This window comes from Corvus brachyrhynchos, unplaced genomic scaffold, assembly GCF_000691975.1.
Source record: "Corvus brachyrhynchos isolate BGI_N302 unplaced genomic scaffold, ASM69197v1 scaffold115, whole genome shotgun sequence".
NCBI classification, from domain to species: Eukaryota; Metazoa; Chordata; class Aves; order Passeriformes; family Corvidae; genus Corvus; species Corvus brachyrhynchos.
This window is the reverse complement of record NW_008239553.1, coordinates 11,940,703-11,947,922: the sequence shown is the minus strand read 5'-3', so window position 1 is coordinate 11,947,922 and position 7,220 is coordinate 11,940,703. Positions and strand designations below refer to the sequence as shown.

General features: G+C 47.1%; 1 long non-coding RNA gene across 2 annotated transcripts in view; it reads left to right on the top strand.

Annotated features, from left to right (window-relative positions):
- LOC108448536 overlaps positions 1 to 7,220 on the top strand; it is an 8,949-nt gene that overhangs the window by 1,432 nt on the left and 297 nt on the right. For both annotated transcript variants that reach the window (XR_001864434.1, XR_001864433.1), the window contains 2 exons: positions 2,457 to 2,615; positions 3,853 to 7,220. The exon at positions 3,853 to 7,220 is cut by the window's right edge and continues 297 nt beyond it. This is a non-coding gene — a long non-coding RNA (uncharacterized LOC108448536). The remainder of the gene's footprint in view (positions 1 to 2,456; positions 2,616 to 3,852) is intronic.

The window sequence follows — 7,220 nt, the reverse complement described above, 5'->3', positions numbered from 1 at the left end:
GGCTCCCCTCCCCCTGCCGTGCTGGGGAATGGCACGTTGCCTGCCTTGCCCTCAGGTGTCATGCTTCCTGAACCCTCGGCAGGTTTTGCCTTCATTTAAGGCATTTATTGCCTTCAGATTCACCTGAGCCATCCCCTAGCTCAAGGGAGGGACTCTAGAAACAGACAGAGCCAAGCGCATTAAACTAGAGCAAAATGTTACCTTAGTGCCAGTGGATGCAGCTGTGGGAAGCTTTGGCAGATCACCCGCTGCTCCATCCTTTCCTGGCTGAGCTTGGTGAGCAATAGTACTCTTCAGTCCTTCTGCTTCAAGAAAATCCCCCTGGTAAGACCCTGTCCTCTGCTTGCAGGATCTAAAGCCTGGGTCTAAAAGAAGCCTCACAGATAGGGAAGTTGTTGTTAAATGATAGTTGTACTAACAGGACTGGGGAAGGGATTTTAACTGGGGAGGTTTGCGGCACTGTGGCTGAGCTCTAATTCCTTTGCTGGAGGGCATTATGATGCTGCAGTAGCATGTCCATTGCTTCTATTCATCTGGGAGCTCAGCAGGCTCAGCCTCTGCAGCCCTATTGCTCTGGAAACACTGCTGGAGGCAGGCAGGAATGTCAGAGCTGTTCTCCGTGTTCCTCCCCACTTGCTCTTGCTTTGGTTGGGAACTTTGTTTTCCAGGCAGGCAGCCAGGCCGGAAAAGCACCACCAACAGCTCAGGAGGCTAGCACAGGCATCCCTCATCGGGGGAAAGGAGCAGTGCCTGCGGCTCCCAGTGGCTCTGCACATCCATGCCCATGGCTTCTCCCTTCTTTGTGAGCACCACACTGCCATTCCTGGGGACAAGGGTGCCTTCAGCAAGTCACAGATGGTGCCTTGAGCCCCCTGTGTCACTGTGGTGGCAGAGTAGTGCCTGGGCTCATTGCTGGGCCCTGACTGAGCAGGTGGGGTGAGGTGGCCTGCAGCACTGCGTGCATTTCGATTTTCTGCGGGCATCTGCAAGACTGCCAGGCACAAGCAGGGGCTGCCCAAGCAGCACACAGGCAAGTTCCATAAGAATCGAGAGAAAGTGCAGGAGCAAAGCTCACAGCAATTCCTTATCTCTTTCTATCCCTCTCTTCAGGATTTTTTTCCCCTGTGAATCCCTAGCCTTCCTAAAGAGATGCTTGTTTTTCACTGTGTTTGCCTTTCAGCTGTGTGCTGAATTTTGTAAGAAATGCAAAAAAAGTCAAGACAAGCAATTAAGTGGTTATAAATTGTCACTGCCTTGGCAGCACCTCCTCTTCCCCTAAACTCAGTGTAGCTCAGGTTTTTAAAATGACAGTGTTCTGACACTCTCATCCTTTGTCTTTGCAGGGCTGTAGAAGAATGTTTCAATGACTCTAATAATTAAAAAAATGCCTGCTAGTTGTTCATTGTTCAAGCATTCCTGCTGGTTCCCTGTAGTCACTGGAGAAAACACCACAGGAGCCAAGGAAGAGACTGGTTGAGGAAAGCAGAATAAATTAGGGTCGTTATTTCACACTGGTTTATGCTTGGACATCCAGTTATTTGACATGGGCACCAGAGCTGGGAGTTTGCATTCAAGAGCCAAAGAGCTGCATCTCGGCTCTAAAGCTGCTGCTCCCTGCGGTGGGACCTGGGAAAGGGGATGGCTGAAGGGATGGTTGGAGGAAGGAGCATGCTCTCATGCCGGAGGGCAGCGGGCCCGGGTGTTGAATGGGATCGCTGCTGATCTCGTGCCCAAGTCATCTGCCTCGGTTCAGAGGATGCTTTTGCCTTGCAGAAGCTGTCTCTTTAATCCTGGGGAAAGCGTGCCTTTTCCTTCCTTCCTTCGGCCACTTCCCGGAAGGGCTGAGTTCCTAAAAGGCAAACTTGCAGCTGCTCCTGCAGCGTTGTCCGCCTTTCCCCCGGGAGCGGAGCGGCGCTGCCCGGCCTGGCCCCGGCTCGCAGGGCTCTCCTGCGCGGCTGCTGCCGCTGGAGGGCACTGGTCGCATGCCCAGCGCCTCGGTGCTAGCCCAGGAGAGCACACCGCCCAAAACACACCGCAGACTGCTTAGATCGCCTTGGCGAAGTAAGATGTTCCCAAATTCAGAGGTACGGTCTAATGCAGTAGGCATCAAGGGATGCTTACCAAGCCGGAGGCATTGAAGGAAGTATTTAAAAAAAGAATAAGAAAATGTATACAATTTTGCAGACTTCCTGTTGGAGCTCAAAATGAGCTGTGTTGTGCTTTTTGTTTGTTTGGTTTGGTTTGGTTTTTTTTTGGTTTTTTTTGTTTTTTTGTTTGTTTTTGTTGGTTGGTTTGTTTGTTTTGGAAGGAGTTAGTGCTTCATGCTTTCATAATGTAGGTTCATAAATTCATCTGATAAATACAAAATGGCTTATATGCCCCTTTCAGTGGTGGGGAGCTGAAGTCCAATTTCTTAGTTTGCAGCTGGGATCATCATCTCTTCTGTGTTTTTACAGAATTTAACATAACCTGAGCTCAGTCCAGTGGTTGTCCAAAGGCCCTGTTTCAGCAGATGTGCCCGACAGGAGCAGTGGTGCTCAATTATGTCAGATTTCACACTCTTGGCCCACAATACAAGACATGACTTTGACCTCTGGTGCCCACATCTTGCTCAGGTAAGGTTTGTTAAAACAGTGAGAACTGTACAGTTCTGTGCTTGGCTAATGAATTTGCTCATTTCTGTGTGATTTTGAGGCAATTTGCCCACCACAGCCCTGCCCACATGCAGGCACTATGCTGGAGTGGGGATGGAACAAGGAGAGCTTCTGCAGAGATAATCGTGATTTGTTATGACCTGTTCCAGCGGTGGCTGAGGGCTTCGTCCCAGCTGGAGACCCAGGCTGGACACCCAGGCTGGACTCAGCAATGTCAGCCAGAGCATGTGCCAGTTGGTCAGCAGTGAAAAAGAAGCTTGCTCTGATGCCTCCTCTCTGTTAGGGAGGTTATTTTAAATTTGAGTTTGCTGGGCAGGTAGGCACTGTTTATACCTTGAGCAGTGTAGGAAACTCTGTAGAAACAAATGCTGCTCCTGAGAGTGTGAGGTGCTTCAGCCATTTAGACAAACATTTCTATGATATCAGTACACGGAATCTTCCCCTGAATTTCTAGAGTGAGGATTTCCACCAGCACTGGGAAGTACCTGAAGGCCTTGGTGGGTGGGAAGGGCCCTACCCCATCCTTTCAGTGGTGTTACTACCCTAAGGGATTTTAAATTACTCCAGACAGAGAGCTCTGGAGAAGGGTGATGTTTATAGTCGGCAAGCCCAGGTTGCCATGGATTTCTGGCTGCTGTGCTAGATTCTCTGAACCTGTAGCAGTGGGCAATGAGATGATACATGGGAAAGATTCGTTTTCACTTGGTGGGAAGCAAGCTGCAGGTTTGGGGCAGAAACCCCCCTGCTGAGGGGGTTGAGGGAAGCACAGGGGGCAACCCATGTTCCCAGATACAAAGGGTGTTCCTGGTTTTTCCTACCTCTGCCTGCAGGAAGTATGTCAGTGTGGTGTTGAAGCAGGGCAGATTTTTTGTGAAAACCTCTACAGAAGGAAGAGTGCTCATGTCTGTGATGGTTATTTTTCTCTGTAGGAAGAGATATTTTTATTGTACAATGTAGTTAGTTATTTACTATGTAATTAGTGGGTCTAGTTAATCTTAAATATTTAATTTCTTTAGGGACCAGATGTCAAAGACATCTTCAGAAAAATTTGACAGCTTAAGTTTTCTTGCAACTTTGATAAAATGCTGTCAGCAGGACATTCCCTAAACGTGTCTCCAATCTGTATAGCCTTGACTATTGCTCTTAGCTTCTCAGGAGAAATGAACCACCTTGTCTACTGTTCGTTTGACCTTTGCAGGGTGATAACTATACAGAAAATCCTGTGTTCTCTCTGGGTCACGTGAGAAGCCTCTCTCTCTTGTCAGAGCTGCTCCAGGCAGCAGAAGGTTGCCCAGTCACTTGCCTAACTTCCAGCTGTGGATGCCGTACACCTACAAAGGGCAATTGCACCTTGGGCTGAGGCAAGTGTGTTCTTTTGTATCAAAGGTTATATTTTAAATTATTTCATTTGGTAGATTGTGCTCAAGTTCTAATGTCATAGCTTTAAACTGCTTCATTAGTGACATGAACTAGTCCTCCTTCCTATGTATTGAAGATTTAATACAGGAGATGGTTAGGAAAGTGGAAAGTAAGAAATAAGGTGTTCAAGAATAGCCAAGGATTAATGAAAAAGTCCGAGACCCTTATGCAAGCCCCTGGGGAGAACCAGGAAGTCTATGACAAGGTAGACTCATCACCCATTTTTTCCCCTCCTGCTACTGCCCAAGCTCCCCTATGAAGAGCAGCCAAATTAACTTCATAAGTGAGAGAAATTTCCACATTAAGGAGAATGCATGGAAACTACCACCAGAATTACTCTTAGAAATAAGTGCCCAGGTGGCTGTGTGGGAGACCTCTAAAATCACGAGGAAAAACACTCTTTTTTTTGGAGAAAGAAGTAACATGTTAAGTAATGCAAGTGCAAAATAGAACTATGTTTAAAAGCATACCTGACCTTGTAAGACCAAGCTGACCTTTTGGAGTTACAGGGCTAATAAGGAGGAAAATGGTGCTGCTACTGTGGAGGCTGTGGCTTTGCTTGGTTCTTGCCTGTCCCTTCAGGCATCCTGGCATCATTGACTGCCGTGCCTAGAAATGACCTTGTCTCTCTTCTCTCCTACACTTGTGGTTACTCATGGACTTTGCAGGGAAGCTGTAGACTGTGTGTATTAGGAGGTCAGACTTCTCTCTCTCTCTCCCAAAGGTGTTAGGATGTTCAAGAAGATGACATGTCAGTTTCCTTAGCAGCAAAGGACTCCTTGAGAGGTAGAAATGGCTGCAGCAGCCACACTGCGCATTTTTGTGAGGCTCAGGAATGAAATGCCATTGACAGGATGGTTGGAGTCACTCTAGATCTTGCTCCCTGCTCTGTTGCTGTCATCTGTGTGGGAAAAGCAGTGGGGAAAGCTTCCAAAGTGATTTGAGCTTAATAAGAGAGAAGCACAGCACATTCTTGGTACATAAGCATTTTCTTCTAAGCCTTCTTCTGTTTGCATGCACTAAAAGGCTGGTGTAAAAGGCTCCCACGGGACACTCACGGGGGCATCCTGAGTGTTCCAGCCCAAGGGAGCACCCCAAGTGGACATGGAGGACAGCAGGGATTCACAAAGCAGCACCATAGCTGAGGTGGGGCACCTGAAACCACATCCCAAGGGATGTTTGAAGCCTGGGTAGTCCTGGACTGCTGGCCAAGCTCGTGTGATCCACAATCCATCAGTGGAGAAATCCTAAATAAGCATCTGTGTGTTCAGCAGCACTTGGATATGGTGACCTGTTTGTTTACAGAGTAAGCTCTGTGAGTGCTCACTGCTGTGGTTCTGCCAACGTTTTTTAGTTTGGATTTGTGTGCTCCATTTACTTTGTTCCCTTTTTCTTCAACCTGTACTTGTTGTGACTGGACCCTGATTCAGTCTGAAGAGAGAGGATGTGCAGAGTTCATGGTCTTCACTTGCAGGGGAAGAGAGCTAGACCTATTTCCTTGCTTAGCGTCCTGCTGTGGGATGCAGGCAAGCCAATTTCTGCCTCTCTTCCACCATCCTGCTAAAGCCCTGTTACCTCTTCCTGGACTGAGCTATTGGCCTTTCTGCATGGTGCAGATGTGCCACAAAAATTTCAAGAGGACTGTCGAAAAAACTTTTCTTATTTGTGTACTTTACCCATCTGCCATCTTTGGAAGCTCCTTAGGCCCACATGGGCTGAGGTCTGTCTAGAACAGCAGCCTCTGGGTGGCTGGATCCCAGTTTGGGTGCCAAACATACTCCCGGTCCTCATGAATATTTTGCTGAGTTTCTGGGCTGGTGGAAATCTCGCATATTAGGCACTGCTGTGTTATTGGTATTCCTGTGGTCAGCCCCTGTGCTTGGGGCTTGTCCAGGCACCCAGGCAATGGCAAGCCAAACCCAGCAGTGCAGTGCAGTGCTTTTGTCTTGCTTTAATTAATTAGAGTAGGACACAGCTATTAGCAGCATGGTTTTGTTTCCATTTGTTCATTCTGACAGCAACTGAAGGAAGCCATTATCTCTACAAGAGGATGTTTCAGCAAGCGTTAGTGTAAATAAAGCTAACAGGATCAGTGCAAAGGAGAGGATCACGTTCTCTTAAGGACAGCAATCGATAATCAGGATGTTACATGCCAAATCTCTTCAAGAGGCATTGATAGCGGGTTCACACTCAGATCAGCCTTTAATCTTGGAGGATCACTGACCTCTTTACTGGCTGATACATTTCCCACAGTCTACCTGCCCTGTAACACAAGTCTCCCTGTAAGACGTGTAGCAGATCGTTCAGTGCCTTCAGACACAAAGAAAAGAAGTTGATGGCACCCACCTGCCTCTTTTGGCCAAGACATTTCTGTATGCATCAGGCTAAAGATGGGAGGTCAGGTGTGGGCTTGACACTGGATAATATTTCACAATCTTCCCCACTCCATGAGCAGCAGCAACACTGAGCACACCATAGGGTCCTAAAAACTGTGTGCTTCTCTGGCCCCTAAGCCAGGGACAGCAGCCTTAGTTTTAACTTTCCTGCAGCACTTGGCTGCAAGCAACATTTTTATTGGAAGCAAAATGACACTGAAGACCTGTTCTTCTTGCTGACAAATAAAATACTTAAGCACTGTGATGTTGGTTAAAAAATCTTCTTAAAATTTTTTGTGCATGCCTGGAGGAAAATGACGAGATGTATACTGCAGGGTGTTCATTCTTGAGATCTCCAGTGTTTCCTATACCCCTCATTTCAGTGTAAGTCTTCTGATCTTTGCTGTTTGGCCCAAAGCTCTGGGCATTAGGTGAGCTACTCAATTTTATTTTACAAAAAAAAAGTTTGTAACCCTCAGGGATTTGCAGAAAAGTTTGAAAATGTGATCATAAACTTCAGGAAACCAGAGTGCAAGTAGGAAAAGCTCAAATGTTTGTAATTTTCTTTAAAAAACAGAACAAAATGCCTCACAATTTTAAAGCTGTGATTCTCTGGAGCCTGATGCATAATTTTTGAGTATGTGGGGTTGGCAGTGCCGGAAAGGATGCTTTTCGCTGCCCAGATCATAGTTTTCTGCTGGGAATTTTAATTACCAGCTTTAACTGTTTCTGCACCTTTTTCTTGGCTGGCCTCTCCTGCAGCTGAGGAGCC